Source organism: Dasypus novemcinctus, chromosome 28, assembly GCF_030445035.2.
Source record: "Dasypus novemcinctus isolate mDasNov1 chromosome 28, mDasNov1.1.hap2, whole genome shotgun sequence".
Taxonomy (NCBI): Eukaryota; Metazoa; Chordata; class Mammalia; order Cingulata; family Dasypodidae; genus Dasypus; species Dasypus novemcinctus.
The window spans coordinates 23,553,177-23,574,616 of NC_080700.1; the positions used below are offsets into that span (position 1 = coordinate 23,553,177).

The following is a 21,440-nucleotide window of genomic DNA, read 5'->3' on the forward strand; positions in this document are numbered from 1 at the left end:
GGGAAGCCCTAGACACATTTCTCCTTTACAGAGTCAAGCAAAACCAAATCTACTCTCCTGTGCTCAGGAAAGCAAAGGATCTTCGTGAGTAAATGCTGAATCTAAATAAGCCTCAGTCTAAAAAGATTTTATTGCAGACTGATAATCCCCCTATGTATATAATAAAAATGCTGACACAGCTTTAGCTAGAGCATAACAAACGCAAGGCTATAATGTTTGCCTGTCAGAAATTCCTATTTATTTCCACATCCTAACAGATGTGCTTTACTCCCTTAAATTCCCCCCAAAAGTTAATTGCTTGTCTATCAAAAAGATAAACATCTTGCTTTATGTTTTGGGGATATTACATGTGGAGAGAAAAGCCAATACTTTGGAAACATATTGTGTCCAAAATCCATGTGAAGTAACACCAGCTATAATTTTCTTGTAGCATCACAAAGCACTAGACAGGAGCAGAGAGATGACCCCCAAGAGCTGACTGCACCAGGGGGTGAGGTGGGGGGGAGTTCTACAAGAGTTCTTAAAACTTCAAAATGTATACACTTCTCCAGATAATAATACTAAAACATAGAACACATTTAGATTTTATTACACCAATTAGGCTTGATTTTACCATAACACAATTGACTGTAATACTCACTAAATGAACTTAAAAATGGAGGTGACAGTCTTTTAGACCTTGGGAACTAAATAATGATTCAGGCAAAATGGACCTTCACCACATCTAGTTCAGTATTTTTCAAACTATGAATGCTGACTCATTGGTGGGTTATAGACATTTCTTGATTAAATAAAATAGGTTAAAACAAAATAGAAAATATCAAAATAGAGTAAGGGTAGCTATCATTTCAGGAGACTTTTCTGTCACATAAATACATACATAGGTGTACTGGATGGTGATGTGAAATGAATTTCTTACTGTGAGCTGCTGTAAACAAGTTTGAAAACACTGAGCCAAGGCAGTCCTTTTGTTTTACAGGTGAAAAAACAGACCCAAAGCCTTTGTCTCAAGGTCATGGGACTCATTAAGGACACAGTCTGAGTGGAACCAAACACTTGGTCTATTATTCTACCCACCTCCCCATATTTATATGTTCTTAATGAACTCTTCTTTTATATGTAAATTCCCTCCACTTTAATTCCATGCCTTAAATTGGGCCTTAATTCTACCCTTGCACCTTCATGCATGACTCTATCATGTCAGCACTTCAGGGATAAATTAAATATTTACTGTGAAGGAAGATAAGGACAGCCAGTCCTTTGCTGAACCATCACAGAACTCTTTCAATATCCCCCTTTATAAAGTTGCATCTCAAAAGTGTGAGGACAACAAAGGCACAATGATGTCAACAGCAGCTTTATGAGATCAGAGAGCTCCCTTAGTACAAGAGACGCAATAAATTTAGAAGACATGCATATGCTACTTTAAATAATTTACAGAAATATGAGCCCTCTTCCTTCAAAGAGCTGGTTTAAACAGAAAAAATATGAAAATAGCCTCAGAGGCATACATTTTTTGAATTAACCATTAAGAAGACTCAAGATTTGTGAAAACAAATCCCCTAATAACTAACCTTAAAAAGGAATATTAGGACGTTGGCACATGTGCTTTGCAGCCTCAGTCTAAGTCAGATGGTATAGGTGACAAGTGTACATTTGTGTCCTTTCGTTTATAAAAAGATTAGATGTATGAAAAGTAACCAAACAAATATTATTCTTCCTTTTTCCATGCATGGAAACACACACACACAGACACACACACACACACTACAAATAGCCAGACAGAGAGATAGGCAGACTAAAGCATGTTTAAAATAAGTCAGATTACCATTTCTGCAGTTCTTTTTGTTCATGAAACAATATATTAAGGGCATTCTTCCCTATATTCATTCTTTCTGATGAATGTATAGTTTCTAAATTATTCATGTTCTATAATTTATTTAACAGTTGCTGTTTAATAAGGATGTCAATTCTTAAAAATTTTCTGTTTTTTTCCCAAATATAAAGGTAATATTTGGATATGCACTAAGACACTATGAAAATGTCATGTTTTAAATATCACCCTGTTCCTTGATCCATCTCTATCACCCTGTACACTTGGCTTGTCTGCTATGGAAGATGAGGAATTAAAGGCACTTCTATGCATTTCCTCCGTTCCTTCTCCAACTCTTGACTCTTGGTATGTACTTTTAGCTTTTCCAGTGGTTATCACTTATAAGTTCAAGTAATGTCACAAACTTTTCTTTAGTGACTTATCAACCTTAAATCGCTTCCTGTTTTCATGAAAGATGAGAAATTACTGCATATAACACTTCCTTCCACTTTCCCCTGGTCCTACCGCCTTCTAATTACTGTTAGTTATATTATTACTTTATATAAAATCAAGACTATTATTTACTCTCCAATCCTTTGTGTACAACTTGATTCTACAAATTAAAGCCCAATCTAAGCAATATTTTGAGCACAATGACTGTTTAAATATTATTCATTACAGAATGAAATAACGGATTGGAACCTTAGGGAAGGAATTTTCATCCTATATCACTAAAGGCTTACTGCATGAAGGATAATTTTCTAAATTTCAGATTATCTTTTGATTTTTTCAGTTTTCCAAGTTTCTTTTAGGTTATGTTCAGCTACCCTCTTTTCTTATATTTAATAGCATCGCTTTACTCATCATTTGTCATCTTTTGGATTATAATCCATAACAAATTTTCATAGAGACACTGTAAGGTAGTAAACTAATAGTCTTTATCATCTTTGCACTTCTCTTGAGCATGGCTTAAGTTGGTATGGAATTGCATATTTACATTAATTTTCCTTAGGTCTTTGAAGCTACTGCTTTGATGTCTTCTAGGATCCAGTTTTGCTGATAAAAAATTTGTTGTTAGCCGATTCTCATTCCTTTGCAGATATTCAATTTTATTCTCATTGGAAGATTGTAGCAGTTTTCTCTTTATCCTGGGGATTTTGAAATTTCACCAAAATATGCCTCTAGACAGTTCATTTCTAGCCATCCTGTTTGCCAGGCTTTCAGATCTGAGGATGGCTGTCTGGTAGACTGAGTGCAGTAAAGGTCCTAATTTGTGCACATCCGTCCTGGTCTGAGTGCTTTGGTGTAATCCTTCCATAGTTCTCTGGGCTTGGCCATGGAATTTGCTTTGCCCCACTGGATGGTAGCAAAGGGAAGCAAGCAGAGGCTTGAAAAAATCTCTTACATCTCTTGCAAATCCTGCTGGCCAAAAGAACAAGCCCAGGTTAGCTGAATATTGAGGATACATGGTACAGTTATTTCTGTCATCAGAGCTAATAATAGCCAGTCACATGAGCCAGGCCTTCTTGGATCAGCTAATCCCCCGCCAAGCTTTCAGCTGACCAGCCTTGAGCTAGCTTAGCCTTGCCCAGACCAGAAGAACCACCCAGCCTAGCCATGGACTTGTAAGCTAAGTGAATGGTGGTTGTCTTAAGTCACTGTTTGGGGTGGGGGGCAGGGGGGGTGTTACACAGCAAAGGCTAATAGACACGAGCATTTCTTCAGCTTATAAAAATATTCTTCCATTAATTTCATTCTCTCCATTTCATTCTCATGTTCTTTTTTATTAGTCAGATGTTGAATCTAATCAATCTGTCCCCCTACCCTGTTAACATTTTTTCATTCTCAATTTCCTTGTCTTTCTTGTTTAAATGTTGGGAGTTAATCTTCAATATAACTTGCAGATAAAAGCTATATTAGTTTTCAACAATGCTCTTTCTACTAGTTGGTCTAATACATTTTTACTTTGGTAAAATATTTTTAATTTCCTAGAAATTTCTTGTTTGTTTGTTTTGTATAATCTGTTAAAGCTATAATATCCTCCCGAATTCTGCTAATGGTACTAATTAGATCTTTAAAAGTCTCTTGTGTTCTCCAAATTATGCCTGAGTCTCCTGGAAATGGTTAATTTTTTTGTTTGTTTGTTTTAAATATCTGATGCTCCTTGATTATCAGTTTTGTTTTTCCAAATAAAAAAAAGATGTTGATGAATTTCCATAGAGAGGCCTGTTTGTTGGCTCATATTGTTTCATCTACACTGTAACACATTATCCCCACAGGACTGTTAGGTTTCCTAGGCTGATCAAGCAAATAAAATGCAATGGTACAGCTTAAATAATGGGGATTTATTTGCTCAGTTTTGAGGCTAAGATAAAGTTCAAATCAAGGCACCAAAAAGGAGGTGGTTTTTTTCAAGAAGCCTGGCATTCTGGAACTGGCAGGCTGCCAGGGATCCTTGGTCCTGGGTTCTCTCCTGGCCTTTCTTTTCTCTTGTGGTTTCCCTTGATGTTAAGCTTCTGACTGTTCCCTCTGTAGCTTGCTCCCTCTCTGTGTGAATTTCATTCTACTTATAGAGGACTCCAGTAATAGGATTAAGACCCATTCTGATTGAGGTGGACCACGCTTTAACTGAAGCAACTTCATCAAAAGGTCATATTAAAAAAGCATTCATACCCACAAGAATGGATTAAGTTTAAGAACATGTTTTTCTGGGGTACATACAGTTCCCATCCACCACAAGGTCTATCCCTGGAATGAAAGGGACATCAACAGAGAGGACATATTCGAGGTTTCATGAGCAGAAAAGTAGTCATGCAAGCCAGTGACTTCCTTGATTGCCAAACATGAAGAGTTTTATTTTATACGTGAAGTGCTTTAGTGAATTTCACTTCTGAAAATTCTTTCCACTTTTTTTTCTCCTCAATATAGTATTTCACTACGGAAAAAAAACACATCTTTTCCATTATTTTAATGCTGCCTTAGGAGAAAAGGAAGTTAGGCACCTGTGTTTACTCTGCTGCCTTATATTGAAAGTAGAATAATTAGTTTCACCCTTGACCTATTTTTAGGTTCTTGTATGTAAACTTCTGCAGGCCATTTTAATACCTGATGCAGAGAATGCAATGAATTTTACTTTGAAAGAATGATTTATAAAAATGATTTATGTAGGGCATAATTTCCCTGTAAAGAATAACTAAAGTTTTCTAATAACACAAATTTGGCTTTTTTTCTATATGACACTTCCCAGGGATTTCTGAGTCAACAATTGCATAGGTGATATTGCTATCAGCAAACACTGCTGCACTAAACACTCTAAAATGTGAAGTTCATTAAACTTTCTGACAGTAAATAACATTTCCTTTTGATTTTTCTGAACTTTAAAAAGCAACATGGGTCCAAAAGAAAAGCAGTATATTAAAATAAAATAAATTTCTTTTTTGATGGCAACAGAGGTAAATTATTTTCCAAGGAGAACTCATCAAGGCTAGAGACTATCAGTGCAATGGTAGCCATAACCTTCAAAGTTAATTTTAAAGTATACCCTATCTCCTGTATAACTTCAATGTATAATATGTTCATTTGTCTTAAACCTCAAGGCTAGTTTCCAATGATTTATGGCAATCAAAATTTATAGCGTATAAAAATGTCTACCTAGTAAGGTTTCATGCAATTCTTCTGATTTTAAAAGTGATTAAAAAAAAACTGGTGGCATAGTAAACAGTGCCTCAAGTAGGGAAGCTTCCAAGGGTTCTAGAGACGTCTAGACACTATAGGCAGGGCAGACAACCCCAGGAATTTGGGACCCTGTCAGTGGGCTTACCTTGGAATATATGAGAACCTATTTCGCCAATGTACTGGAGTTGGACTCATTTATAATCTCCTGGATCTTATGCCCCTTTCATTTGAATCTTTAATTAGCACTATACCTGTTAAATATGCATCCCAGAGACTCAAATCTTTGGTCTGTTCATATGCTGCTTGAGCCCTGAATCTCCCCAAAGTTGCAGTCAACGCCTGCTCTCAAATTCACTGGACCCACCCAGGACAACTAACAAGAGGATGATGATGGACAATCCCCATTCCAGAAAACAGAGAGTATCTACAAACTGCAAGCAAGACAGGTCTACCCATCTACCCCATGGAACCTAAGCCTCCTCTCAATCAGAAGCAGAACAAGTATCACTATCCCAAAATTCTCAAGATTGAGGAAGAACAACCATAAGGGGGGGAATGCAACCATGGACTAAAGTAGACTTATTATTATTCTAGTAACATATAATAACATTGATATAAAGACAGTAGTATGAGATTGTAAGGAAAGGAAGAGGGAAGAACAGGTGTATGTAACATGGGGCATTTTGGGAACAAGAGAATTGTTCTGCATAACACTACAATGACAGATACAGGCCATTATACATTTTGTCAAAACCTATAAAATTGTGCAGTGCAAAGAAAAACCATAATCGTTAGTAGCAATTTTAAAAAAAGAACAATTTAAAAAAATTGGCGTCAATCTAGTTTTCAAACAACATCTTACAGGAAAAAAAAAATCCACATGAAACAAATAAGGTGGAGCTGTTTTGCTTAGGAGGTAGTGGGGAGTACAGAAAAGCCTCGTGTCTTAGCTTCATGGTCCCTGAGATGCACCAGAGCTCCCTTTTCTTCCAGACACTGAAATCTACTCTTCTAATACATGAAGGGGAAAAAATGATCTGTGATTTCACATTTTAAAATTATTCATATACTTTTTCATAAATATTTATTGAAAACAATTAAATGAAAGAGTACATTTTATTTAGCCAATCATACATTGAATAACTCCATGTAACGAAAACTGGACAAGGCACTTTGAGATCTTCATGAGAAGTACAAGGCCCCCTTTGCAGGAGTTCAGATCTAAATCACATGTGAAACAGAAGCCATGCTGTGTGGTACTTAATTTGGTAGAATGGATGTAGGTTGGAGTATGTAAGCAGACTAATTGTGGAGAAAAAGAAGTTGTTACTTAAACTGCTTCTTTAAAGATTATTGGGGAGCGGATGTGGCTCAAGCAGTTGAGTACCCACCTCTACATGGGAGGCCCCGGGTTGCGTTCCCAGTGCCTCCTAAAGAAGACAAACAACGAGCAGACATTGAGCATAAACAATGGGAAGACAACAAGCAAAAACAATGAGCAAACAACAATGAGCAGACAACAAGCAAAAAAACAAGCAGACAATGAGCAAAACAGGGAGCAAAAACAAATGAGCAAACGAGCAAAAAAATCGAGCACACAGATGAAGGACCTCATGTGGCTCAGTGGTTAAGTGACTACTTCCCATGTATGAGGTCCCAGGTTCAATCCCCAGTACCTCCTAAAAAAAAAAGATCATTGGTTTTCAAACAAATCTAAGGAGGAAGATAAGCTACACAAGTGGTGAGGATAATATGAACACATTTTTGCGAAGAGGAATGTCTTAACAAGAGAGGACGTCTGTGTAACTGAAGCAGAAATCCACATAGGTTGGAGCTTGAATGGAAATGAACTTAAACAGATAAGTGTGGAAAACATAATTAGTATTTAAACCATTTGCTACTGCTTACTGCTGTGCCCTTCACTGTTGGAGAACTATACCTCCCTGCTTCACTCTGGTCAAGCTTGGACAAATGATTTGCTGTTTTAGTTTCTTACGCTGTTTAAGCAAATATTATGAAATGTGTTGGCTTAAACAATGGGAATTTATTAGCTTACAGTTTTGAGGCTGGGAAAATGTCCAAATCAAGGCATCATAAAGGCGATGCAATCCTTTCTCCCCAAGGCTGATGTTCTAGAGCTGGCGGCTAGAGAATCTTGGTCTTTAGCTTGTCACATGGCAAGGCAGCTTCTTCTGGTCTCTTCCTTCTGTTCTGGGTTCCATTTCAGCTTCTTGATTCCTGTGGCTTTTTTTCCTTCTTTGGATGAATTTCATTCTCTTACAAAGGACTCCAGTACTAGGATTAAGACCTATTCTGATGGAGGTGGCTCACATCTTAACTGAAGTAGCCTCATCAAAAGTTCTTTTTACATTGAGGTCACACCCACAGGAATGCATTTGCTTTAAGAACACATTTTTTTCCCAGCTCCAAACCATCATACTTGCTTTGCTCTCCCCCCCCCCCACATACACTCCCACAAAAAGAGAACAGAAGAAACTGCCTCTGCCATAATGCTGGCCATGCCCCAGGCAGGAGGAGCTCAATCAGCCTTTGTCCCAGAGTTAAGACAATGTGAACTGTGCCATTGCCAACCACGGTGAACATGTAACTGAGCAAGGAAAAAAGTGATATCGTTGAAGCCACTGGATCCTTTATAACTGCAGATTGATACAACAGGCTAGAACCAGATTAACAATGGTAAACTGAGTCTGATGCCAGGCAAAACAAGTAGTTGCTGTAGGTTCATAACCAGTTTTTATTTCCCATATGCCCTTCAATCAGTGGTTTTGACCTGGGGTGGGTGATGTGGAGCTTGATTTCAGCTAGCCTTAATTTGAGATGACAACATGGCAGCCAATATTAACATCCATCCCGAAATCTGAGATGAGAAGAAAGATGCTTTCTTTTCAGTCTTTGCCTAAGTATCACTTTCTCAGTGAGTAATGACCACCTCATTTCCCCATCTTTTGTACTCTGTATCTCCCTCCCTTGGTGTGTTTTTCTCCATAACTCTTTACCACCTTTTGAATGTGTGTGTGTGTGTATGTGGGTGTCTTTTTTCCTAATCGGCTTAGGGTCTGACCTCCTCCCTAGAATGTAAGCTTCATAAGAGTCTGAGATAAGTGGAGAAAAGGAGACTGTCAACATGGTTCCATTTCTACTTTTCTTACTCTTTACCTAATTCCAATACGATCAATTTCTTACCATTTATTAAATATCTTTGATGGTCAAGATGCTATAAATGATCCCCAAAGCTGAAATACATAAGACCATCAAGGACTTGAAATACAGCATACTACAATATATTTTAGTAACAGTAGGCAATATTATAAGTGCAGTGCATAAAACAGAACAAATTTAAGAGTGGGACAGACAGTAAAGCCTTTCAAAACTAAAGAAGGCCACTTTGGGCTGAGATATTAAGGAAGGATTTAAGAAGAAAGAGTTCAGTGGGTCTTGGTGGAATAGATTTTGAACAGGCAGAGAAAAAAAGAGGATACAAAGGTAAAAATGGAATGCAGGTAAAAGGAAAAAGGTAAAACAAAATAGACTTACCTAACTGCAAATGTGCATAACCAGGCATCTCTACTAACCCAAGTTCTTTGTGATACATCACTGAACTGCTCCATAGTCAGTTTCCATAACTTTCCTTAGAGCAGGTATCACACTTCCAAATTTTAAGTGTTTATCTCTAACCTGAAATAAAGTCTTTTCTTTCAAAAGTTCTATTCTATTAACCCATCAAACGGTACAGAAGTTGCAACGTGAAAATCATGATACATCTCAAAGAGTCCCTTCCTAAAAAAATATGATCTTCATATTCCTGTTAAGAAGGCAAGTTGCCATTCCCTCTTTAACAGATAGAAACCCAGGAGACAGGACAGAGGACTAGGGAATTTATGTCAGTTAACTCCATTAGAATAAACTCCATTAGAAGACTTAAAAATTGTTTTCTCTAAATGATAAAGTGGGTCACAGTTCAGGCAGAATTTGACCTGTCTTGACATATCTTTACTAATAAATTGCTTATTTACAACTGAGTAGGTATTATGAAAACCTCCATTCATGCTGCCAAGAAAAGCAAAGGAAAAGAAAAAGTTACTTGTGTCCAAAGAATACTAAAGTCGTTTTCCAACAAAACAATTACCTGTAATGAAATGCTATTGATGAATGAGATATTTCTATTACATTTTGAGCTAATCTAGTTTTTTAACCCTGGCTGGGGAAGTTAACTATTTCTATGTTTGTTTGTTTTAATGGCAAAACAAATATGAAGTTTTAAACAAAAAAAAAGTTAATGTATACTATGTTTGTAAAATATAAGTCCTCTCACAGAGGCATGATTTTTTTTGCTTCCAAAAAGCTTTTCCCCTCAACGAAAGCCACTACGCCTTTGAGAACAATTCTAAAACTAAACACAAAAAAGAACTTTTGCATATACATTTCTACTCTTCTTACTTCACAGATGAAAGGAATCGAAACTAGAATACCTTTAAAAGTTCTAAAATGTTAACTGAGCCTGGAATAATTAAAAAATAATTCCTTCACATGTCTTCAACAGCACTGTGTTCTTTAAAATATTCATTTTGAAATGAGAGGTTATAGCTAACTGCCTATTCCAATTTTGAAAAAGTTGAAAAGACTTCAAAATCTCTAATTACTAATGGTTTTCAATTTGCTATGTTCCAGAGGGGATTCAAAATCAGGATATATCAGACAAAATCTATGTTCTGTTTAGCTCACAATGCAGTGGGGAAGGAGGACACACAGACACATAATTATATCATCCCAAACTGATTTAGGAGTTTATACAAAGTGTTATGAAAAAATAAGCAAGGAGTAACTAATAACATCTTGAAGATACAGGAAGATTTCTAGGAAGAGTTGATATTTAAGCAGGTTCTTGAAGGGTCCATCGAAGTTCATCAGATGAAGAAGGTCATTCCTTACAGAGAGCTGAGAATGCCCAATGGCACAAAGGTGAATAAGAAAAACATATTTAGGAAATAGTCTGTGACTGCTCCATCTAGAATATAGGATGTTTAAAAAACTAGAAGGAGTTTAAGAGTATTTACTGAAATATTTATTGACTATTAACTAAATGAGAATTTAAAACTATTAGAATTATTTGGAGCATGTTAACTTTTAGATGATTGAGGGGCAAGTAGAGATGACCAGTGAGCAGTTGCAAATAGTGGAACAGGGCTAGGAGAGACATCAATCTTCACTGGACAGGTGGCCAGTGGAAGTCTAAGACACCACCCTACGGGACAACAACACAAAAAGAGAACGGAGGAAATCAAGAAGCCTGAGAAGCAGGATCAGAGGTATAAGATAAATCAGTAGAGAGTGATGCTCTAAAAATCAAGGGGCCAGCGCTTCAGAAAAGTAGGACAAAATGTCATAATATCAACATAATCAAGTATATGAGAGCTACACAAAAGTTATTAGACATAGCAATAAGGAAGTCATTAATGATGAAAATGTGAAATCAGTGGAGGGAGCAGAAGTCAGATTTTCATGAAGTCAGTAGTGAATGCGAGATAAGGCAGAAAACAAAGATCATTCTTTCTGTGAGTCTTAGTGACGAGGTGGTAAAGGAAATAAGGGCAGTCACTTGTGGGCAAAGTCAAGCTGAGAATTAAGATAGCGAGAATGGCAACATAATTATACAGAATAAATTGAAGGAGAGACTGGAAATGGACATATCTAAGATATCAGGAATGAAACCGTAATTGTGAAGCATAATAAGACACAAATAACCTTGGAGATGAAGGAAGGAGACCATCCTTTTTTTTTTTTTTTTGAGAAATTGCATGTGCCAGATGCTTTACTGGGCACTCACTACACTGCCTTACTTAAGTCAAACACTACTTATAAGTCTACTTATAAGGTATTATTATCCCTAATTTACAGTCAAGAAATGAAGGAGTAGATAGGTTTATTAAAGTTGGAATATTTCAGAAGTGATGCCCTCTTTCTCTGTGAAACAGAAGACAAGGTCATTTGCTCCAACAGCATTAGAATTAGAGTTATAGAAATGGAAGAGTTTTGTACTGAATGAGAAAATGATTTCTGGCAAAAGAGAAAAGAAATGAATATTCAGATTACACAGTAAATATTGTATAATCACAAAAAGTTAACCAGGAAGTTTTCAGGAATGAAATCAATGATAAGCATATCTTTATATATAAGATCTAATGAATGATTTATTGAACAATGGTGAAGGTATTTCTATATGACAGTTGTACTAAAATAATGTCTCATGTACTATTTCACCAGTATTTTACTAGGTGGAAATCTCCATGCTGGGAATCAATGTCAAATGACTAATTTAAAACTAATTATTTCAGCATGAATCTGGATAATTGTCTATAATCAGTGGAAAAAGAATAATATGAAATTTCAGGGGCTTCCTACTGCCAAAATCAGATACAAGAAAACACTTCTATATCTTTCATTTATAGATTAAAACACAGTCTAAAATACCACCGAAGTGTTGATATATTTACAATAATTTACAAATTATATTTTAGTTGAGTATAGAATGCACTGCATAAATCAAAGTTTTAACAATGAGTTATTTAAAGAAACTCCAATTCTATATATTTTTTGCATGCAAAAATAACTAATACATAATGCCTGACCATATGGTCTCATAGTCCTATTTCTAATTACCTACAAATCACTGCACAGGTTTTACAGTTGCTTATTTATAATTAATTATATTCCCTATAGTAAATGTCCTCCAGAGATTTATCTTTTCTTACATTTTTTGTTTTAACCACTGATAAAGAACTTTCATATTTTAATTGAGTCTATTGCAAAGGATCCAATATAACATACATATGTATCTAAAGGAATGGTGTTTTACATTTAAATTAATGTTCATATCTCGAAAAAATTTTATCAAACCAAAATATTGCAATAGCTTTATTTTTGTCAACATTTAAAAATTCTTCTTTAAAGTCTGGTAGCCTGGAGCACAAAATGTGGCAGGCAGGCATTAAAATGGTGTAATAACAGTTTCCAATATAGAAAGCAATTAGCTCTTTTTTTAAAAAAAATTATATATTTTGTATAAGCCATATCTAATTTGAGACATCTGCTTTAAACTGTGTTAGAATTAAATCTGAATTCTGTAGTATAGGAACCCTAGAATAATTATTTTTTTTAAGCACAAGCAGTTGGATAGCATGACAGAAAAATATAGTATGGCAGAGAAAATGATGTGAAATTAATATTAAAACTGAATCACTCAAATCCTAATAAAATCTTTGCTTCTATCCTTTCCCCCAAAATGTGTTAAGTTCTATGTTTTAACCAATGGAATATTAACCACTAAGCCCCAGTGTAAATTCCTATAGGACCAGGATTCTTACGTATTTGTCACATACATCAACTCTGCACAAGGAAGCATTTGAAACTATTTGTTGATATGGATGATCATTCTTTTCAAGTGAAACAAGTGCCTTGCTCTTGTAGTGCATGCATTGATTTGCCATCACTTTAGTTATACAGTAATAGTGTATACAAAGCCAAAAAAAATACTGAATATATCAAATAATCAAATAGTTCATAGGTATCCTAAAGGCCCTTTTAACCACCAATTGTAAAATTTCACTAAGCTTGATAACTGTCCTGCCAAGCTAACAGATTTTCTTCTGACTAATACTGCACAGATCTTCAGAAAAGCTAATATCAATTACTTTGATTTCCCAGGTGGCTCAAATTGCTAATGGAATGGAGTAATTAAAGTTCTTTTAAAACAATCCCAAATCTGAGCATCTTCCCATTCAGCCTGATTACGAGATGCCATCAACATTAACATCAATCGTTGACAATGTAATAGACATTTGATGTGGCAGAGATGATTATTATCTAAAATCCTTTTTCCTAAAATGTGACTTCTATCTAGGGAAGAACATATAATAGGAAATAAAGATACTTCTATTTCCAATAACTGATTCTATCATGAATCCTGAATAAAGCATCCACACTCACAGGCAAAGATCTCTTTACTTATAATATTCCCAGTATCTGTAATAGTGAATGGCCTTGAATTCTGCCAGCATTTTAAAAGTCACTTTGCCCATTTCTAACCTCAAACCCAAATTGCAATAAGACATCACTATATTATACACATGATACTGTCTTATACATGTAGTTGGAAGCAGGTCCCCGAATTGATGATTAGCATCCAGAATAATAACAGACTTTCCAGCCAGAATTGCTAACTTGCAAAGCAAAAAATCACTCGGAAGCAAAATGAGTCCGTAAAAGGAAATAAAAAGTAAATAATTGTGTAAAACCACTTGGCCACAGTTGAAAAGGACTTTGGTCAAATCGTCTAGTATAACTCAGGAAATTATAGCTACTAGTCCATAAGTCCTTCTGGTAGAAACCTCTTTTCCTAAAACTTTGTAAGACCTCGCAGTCACTAATCATTAGACTAATGAACCTGTTATGATATTTGAAGGGCAAAGTTATCTACTGTTTACATTATATCTAAAGAAAAATAAAACCTTTAGAGCAGCTGCATCTGTCTTAGACTTCAATGACATGCCAGGTCATCTGTGGAACAATCGTTCCATTACAGTCCATATAAAATTGTAAGTTAAATGTATTAAATAAACCTAGAACTAAAGCCAACATTAAATTGTAGCTGTGACTAACCAATTATAGATACAAGAACTTTTGTTGATTTTCGTTTTTTGTTTTACTTCTTTTCCAACAAGAAACTGCAAAACTAACCCTGTGACCTGTCTGGTGATTTTATGTAACTATAATAAAGGTACAGAGGTTGACAAGACAAAAGCATAAATTGAAGTGATAAGCAAAAATATGTCCAAGATAAAAATCCAGTTTGTCACAATAATATAATAAATGAACCTGGGTATAAATTCAATTTGTAATTCTAATATAATAAAAATAATCAGACTAAGTTTTCCATAATAAAATCTTTTTATAATCTTCTTGCTGGCAAACATGCTAAAATGAAATTGAAATGGTTGATAGGCACCATATTATATGAAAAGGATTTTTCATTTAAAATATTAAGTAGTGCTAACTTTCAATACTTGTCATGTTTAATTTATATTTTCATTTATGTAGGCATAAATTTTGAATGTGTTTTTAACATCTATCTTTTAGTATTCACTCTATTCCTTATGGCACCTACACAGCCTAGGTGAGCACTAGTCTTTCATGACATAAAATCGACATAAAATCATCAGGCTAAAGCTTTAAATAAATGTACCCAGTTAGTCCTTGGGAAAGGAGCAGCTATAACTCCCAAGATGCTAATTTTAGAGAAGTTCAGTTGTGTATAGAGGCAGACATATAGAACTTTTTTGGTTGTATTAATATAATCATACAAAGCTGGAGAGTGAGTGGTCTGGACTTTGAACCCACTCTCTGTACCTAGGTGACCAGTGTATCCCATTACTGGTGTCTCTCTTACCCTTGAACCCTGAATATACGTGGGACAGCAGAATGAAGTTATTGAGTAAGAAAGCAGGAGGGCTGGTATCCAGATGAACTAAGCAAGACCACAAAGACCAGAAAACTTCTTTTGATCATTGCCTCACATATTCTAGATATGAATGGTACATGAACAGAATTCAACTGAATATTCACAAATTATAAATAATTAGGAGTAGAAAAGCTTAACCTAAGAAACAATTAACAGACAATTACAGAGAAACTAAGCCTAAGAGGAAAGCAATATATGGTAGTGAAGAGAACCTGCATTTCCAAACAGCTCTACTGGTGATCCCACTTATCTAGACATGCTAATTTCCTTGGACTATGAAAGTCATCCTTCCCAGAAGAATCTGTATGTGCTCTGGCTATTTTCAAGTTTGGAATGCAAATGACACCTCAGGGCCTCAAACACACCTCCTCGGGGAAGCCTTACCTCAAGCTAATTCTACAGAGCTGATCAAATCACATCGTAAAAACACACTCCAAATCTCTCCCTTTCCAAACTGCACACACTTTAATGCAAAGATTATTCATGCATTAATTATTACGACTTATTCGGCTTTGCATCCTCAGCCTCTAGTGTAATGGATGACACAAAGTGAATGATGGATAAGTCTTTATTAATTAAATAAGCTTTCTGAGCTCCTGTTTTCTCATCTGTGACATCCAAGGTTTAGGTCCCTTTCAATCTCTGCAATTCCCTGATTTAAAAAATTCCAGGCATTATACTCTCATTTCAGCTATTTAAAATATAAATTCATTTAGCATCTACCAAAGAACAAAACAATTTTGCATTTTACCTTGATTTCTCCCTCTGATGCAAGCCAGTTTTGGGTGTTCAGAGGGCCTAAATTTCACACCCAGTAGCTAACAGAACAGACTCTTCTATAATTTTTATGTGTGGGAAATGGACATAACCATGTGCCTGGTGAAGCATTGTCAATTACATCCTGGGCCAATTTCCAAAATAAGCAATTTCATCTTTCTTTAGTCTCTATTTCTCCCTCACTTCCTCATCTCACACCTTCTCCCCATCCCCTGCTCTTTCTTTTTCTTAGTGTTTGACCAGAAAAATGAGAAGTCATGAAAATCAAACAGGGCAGCAAAATGCTGAGCTTTTACTGTAAAGTCATCAACATGATTGTAAGTAAAGAGGCCCATATACTCCAAAGGCTCAAGTTTGACTTTGCTTGACCCTGTATCAACCCATGTCATTTTAACCTACATTTCAAGTATTCTCTAAGAGTAGGGCATTCTAACACCTCATCTTGTTGTTAAAGTTTTCTTGTTTTATTTAAATAATACCCTTAATTTTCATTGCTCCTCTGAGGAATTGTTTATTTCCTAATTTGGCTGGCATTCAAAATTTTCAACCGTCACTATGATTTAAGAGTTGGCTGATTCTCGATGGTAATCAAATAAAAAATTGTTTCAAGGAAAACAACTTGGTGATGCTTAACAGTCTCTAGTGAGTTCATTAATTATTTTACACAGGCAGATCTGTGACTTAGCACATGTGAATATCTCAATCATGTGGCTAATTTCAGGTTTCAGAGATGGAGTATCTGGTCCATTTTGTATCTTCATCTAATGGAAAGCTAAGAAATATGAGCCATGCTTTCCAGCACAAGCAATCTCAAATTCTTTATATTCACTCAGTGAACAGCAATACTAGATTTAAAGTATAATAGCACCAGAAATGTTTGGAGGAAAGGCTGGCTCCTAAGCTAAAACCAGCTAGTTACCAAGCATCCTGGAACAGTGAACTCTGTAAAGTTAAAATGGTTCTGTTTTCCTAAGTGCTACATAACTAAAATTAAATATTTTGAAAACACATGTTAAAAGCAATAGTAATTTATTAAGTGAAATCCTTCACAAATCCTAATTATAAATGATGCTACTCAATAGCGTAAAAGAAGTTTAATTCCTATTTTCGCATTACCAATCAGAGACAATGAGTTGTGTGAATAGTGACAGATAACGTTTATGTTGTGAAACAGAAATAAAACAAGTACACATAAGGAAGCAAAATAAAATTAGAGATATACACAGTTAAATTATAATTCTAAAGGGGGGAATTTCAAACAGACACACACAAGTACACACAAATATTCCAACTAAGATGGGGAGTACAGCCAAACATTCTTATAATTCTTAAATTTTAAGTCAGGGGAAGAGGTTAAAGTGCCATGTAAGAAACTACTGGATGAAGCTGACAGGAGTGAGTTGTACACAGGTTTTCAGCCAGTCCAGGACCAGGTTTCAGACTTTCACCTTGACTTTACCTTAACTTGAGTCCTGTAGAAATTCACCTGATCCACACAGAATTTCTAGTTTGAAATCCAGAAGGAATAAAAGTTTTGACCTCATGGTTTACTTTTGTATTCACCATCTATGATTCTGCCTATTATAAATGAATTAAATGAATAGACTATCAATTAAAACACAACTTTAAACAAATCCCTGTAAATTTGGGTATTTTTTAAAAATTAATGAGAAACTCGTTATTCACCATTTACCTTAAGAATTTATTTGAAAGCCACAAATTAAAATGACTTATTCTTACATGTACATCAATATTTACTTTTCATGCATTCATTTCTAATCAGGGTTGAATACCTGAAGAATACAAAACCCTCTTGTCCTTCAGTCCAATGGATACAAGATTGAAATTGTTTGCAAAGATCATCTCTAAAGGTCCTCAACTGTAAATCTTAAAATATAATGAAGTCCGATGGTATTTTCAAAGTTTCTTTAATTTTTTTTTCATATTTTCATTCATGATCAATTTTAAAAAATGATACTGAACTGTGAAATTCCTTCTCTTGGGCAGGCTGCACTTTCTTTCGTGCTGGGTGGCTTGAAATTCCTTCTCGACGTGTGATTTTTTTAATCTTAATCTGATGTGTCCACAGTCACCTTAATTATGTTAATTTAGATTCTTAAGATATTTCTTATTTATCAGTTTCCGTAAGAAAGATTTTTTAAAAACGTCTATATGGTATCAGATGTTCAGGATTCATATAGTTATGCATCAGGGGAATATAAAATTCTATAAAAGTCTTATTTATCTATACAAGCCAATTAGTACAAAGGATTTTGTAAGATTCACTGTAATCTAACATATACTCCAGGGATAGGAAAATATGATACACTCACACAGTCATAGATAAAGTCTTTACTGAATTAGACACACAGATACATAATGAGATTATTCACTTCTCCAACTTCAGACACAGGCCAAAACTAAACTAGAAGCACAAAACCTCACCAGTGTCAATCTCAAAGAGTTGTTCTCCTCTTCAGCGAGTATAGCAGTTTGATATGGTTATGGATTGCAAAAATAGATACTGGATTATGTTTGTAATCTAGTCTGTACCTGTGCATGATTAAGTTATGATTGGGGCTTTGACTGGGCCACATCATTATGGCGTTGAGTCCCCACCCCTTGGTGGATGGGGACTCACAGATAAAAGGCATGGCAAAGGACAGAGTTGAGGGTTTTTGATGTTGGAGTTTTAATGCTGGAGTTCGATGCTGAAGCCTTAAGCTGGAGCCCCAGGAAGTAAGCTCACAGAGGAAAGAGAAGCAAGCTCCAGGAAGAGAGGAACCATGAGCCCAGAGAAAAGCAAGACCCTGGAAGGGAAGAACCCAGGAAGCCTGAACCTTCATAGATATCAGTAGCCATGTTGCTCCAACATGGGAAAATAGACTTTGGTGAGGGAAGTGACCTATGCTTTATGGCCTGGTATCTGTAAGCTCCTATGCCAAATAAATACCCTTTATAAAAACCAACACATTTCTGGTACTTTGCATCAGTACCCCTTTGGCTGATTAATACAATGGGTATGGAATTTTTTCTTAATTGACAGCATAAAATCAAACCCCCAATCATTGCTGGCATGGATAAGGGATAGCTTATTGGCTGAGCTTCTTTCTTGCTCTTCCACAGTGAATTAGATCATCTTTCTCTCTTGTGCCACCCAACTCCCCACCCGGCACACAGCTTCCTCTGTGCTTCTCTATTACTAGCCCCTGCCTACCTTTCTGCTGATATCTGCCACCACGCTGCCTGATGCTCCCACCCCTCCTGCCACACAAGCCTCCAATACACCAGGCTGACTCCAGTCTCAAGGCCCTGTAATAGCTGTCCGCATATTCTGGAACATTCCTTTACTCACATCTTCACATGGCTGGCTCCATATCACTTTTGTCTCTGGTCGAATGACACCTTTCTATATGGTCTTCCCTAACTAATATATCTAAAATTTTGGATGTCTTAACTCCACTCCCTTGCAGTTACCATGATGGGAAATTATATTTATTTTCTTGCCAACCATGTAGCTCCCCAACTCGACTGTTAGCTCTATAAGGGAAAAAAAAAACCTATTTTAAGTCTTGTTCATCTCTGTAGCTTCTGCACTAAAACAAACCATGGCACAAAGTAGGCATCTACAAATATCAGGTGACTATTCTTGAATGCCAGAAGCATCTCTTTCCACCTTCACACATGCTGCAGGCTCAGTCAAGTGCTATTGCCTCTGTCCATGCAGGCAGAATGTCATCTTTCCTTCCTTTTACTCTCTGCACTCTCTGAAGCACTTTTCCTCTCCTGTGATACTTAGACATTTAATACTTTTACTATTACAGGGTTAGGACAAAGGTTTTAAAAAAAGTCCTTGGCCATAGTTAGCAGTAATAGTCTAATGATGTTCTTTCACAACCTGTAATGAATGTTCCAGTACAATGCAAGGTGTTGGTGGATGGGTGATATGGGAAATCTGCACATTATATCTGCTTGTTTTGTAAGCTCATAACTTCTCTAATAAAAAAATATGTATTAAAAAAAAAAGATCCTTGACCCTATATATGGATTCCTATATATGGATTCCATTCACACACACTTTTTTTTAAATTTAATTTTATTTTTTAGTTATCTTTTTAAAAAGTTAATAGATCACACAAAACGTTACATTAAAAAACATAAGAGGTTCCCATATACCCTCACCCCCCATACCACGCTGCTCTCATATCAACAACCTCTTTCATCAGGTGGTACATTCATTGCATTTGGTGAATACATTTTGGAGCACAGCTGCAACATATGGATAATAGTTTACATTGTAGTTTACACTCTCCCCAGTCCATTCAGTGGCTTATAGCAGGATATATAATGTTCAGCATCTATCCCTGCAATATCATTCAGGACAACTCCAAGTCCTGAAAATGCCCCCACATCACTGAAGGCCTCAAGAGTATGTGAATGGAGTCCCTATCCCACAGGCTCGGCTCCCGTGCAGCAGGCGTCTCTGCTCTGCCCTATCCCAGCTCAGGAAGGATAGAGGGGGGTGACCAGGACCCAGATCTGGGCCATTCCCTCCAACCTGCTGCCCTCCAGTCCTGATCCTCCAGGGCTGCTTCCCCAGCCTCACCCACCCCTCCAACTGCCTGACATGGCTCCAGAGCCACTGCAGCCCTGGAGCCTCTCCCCATGAATGAATCTCTAATTCTCCATGCTGGAGACCCCGCCCAGCCCCAGGGACCCCGGCAGGCTATGGATTGGGGTGCATGCCCCTCACAGAAACTTTGCTGAAGAAAGGGCTTCCTGTCACTCCTCCACTAAGAGGGAGTGGGCAGAGTGAGGCTGAGTTTCCATCTTGGGACGACCCTCAACACCTCTTTCCTGGTTCAGTGTTCCAGTATGTTCACAGATCAATAAAAACAATTAAAGGTAGAATGCAAAACAAAACAAAGGTCACATGGGAAGTGGACTTGCCCCAGTGGTTAGGGCGTCCGTCTACCACATGGGAGGTCTGTGGTTCAAACCCCGAGCCTACTTGACCCGTGTGGAGCTGGCCCACACGCAGTGCTGATGCGCACAAGGAGTGCCCTGCCACGCAGGGGTGTCCCCGCATAGGGGAGCCCCATGTGCAAGGAGTATGCCCCGTAAGGAGAGCTGCCCAGCACGAAAGAAAGTGCAGCCTGCCCAGGAATGGTGCCGCACACACAGAGAGCTGACACAACAAGATGACGCAACAGAAAGAAACACAGATTCCCAGTGCCACTTATAAGGACAGAAGCGGTCACAGAAGAACACACAGCGAGTGGACACAGAGAGCAGACAATTGGGGGGAGGGGGAAGGGGAGAGAAATAAAAAAATAAATACAATAAATCTTAAAAAAAACAAAGCACACAAAAAACCTCCTGAGCTCCTTCCACACTCCCTCGTCCCTGAACAGCTTACAAGCCTTGGTCAAACTTAGGGTGCTGTTGGGAGAACACTGGCCTTGAAAGCAAGTTGAGCGATATCTGAGCAAGGATTTCTGGGATCCCAGGGACCTGGAACGTGCTAGAGAAGAGACCGCATGAGACCGCATGGTCTCCGTGTGGGCAGGGCCTTTGCTCCCTCAGGCTTGTCCTCCTGTGGGGTAAGAGCCAGAGGAGGGCGCTCTAGAACCCCAGATC

At 37.0% G+C, this 21,440-nt stretch overlaps 1 protein-coding gene across 4 annotated transcripts in view; it reads right to left on the reverse strand.

Moving 5' to 3' along the window:
* The window catches only part of PRKN (parkin RBR E3 ubiquitin protein ligase), a 1,534,725-nt gene that overhangs the window by 1,423,043 nt on the left and 90,242 nt on the right, over positions 1 to 21,440 (reverse strand). The window lies entirely within an intron of this gene.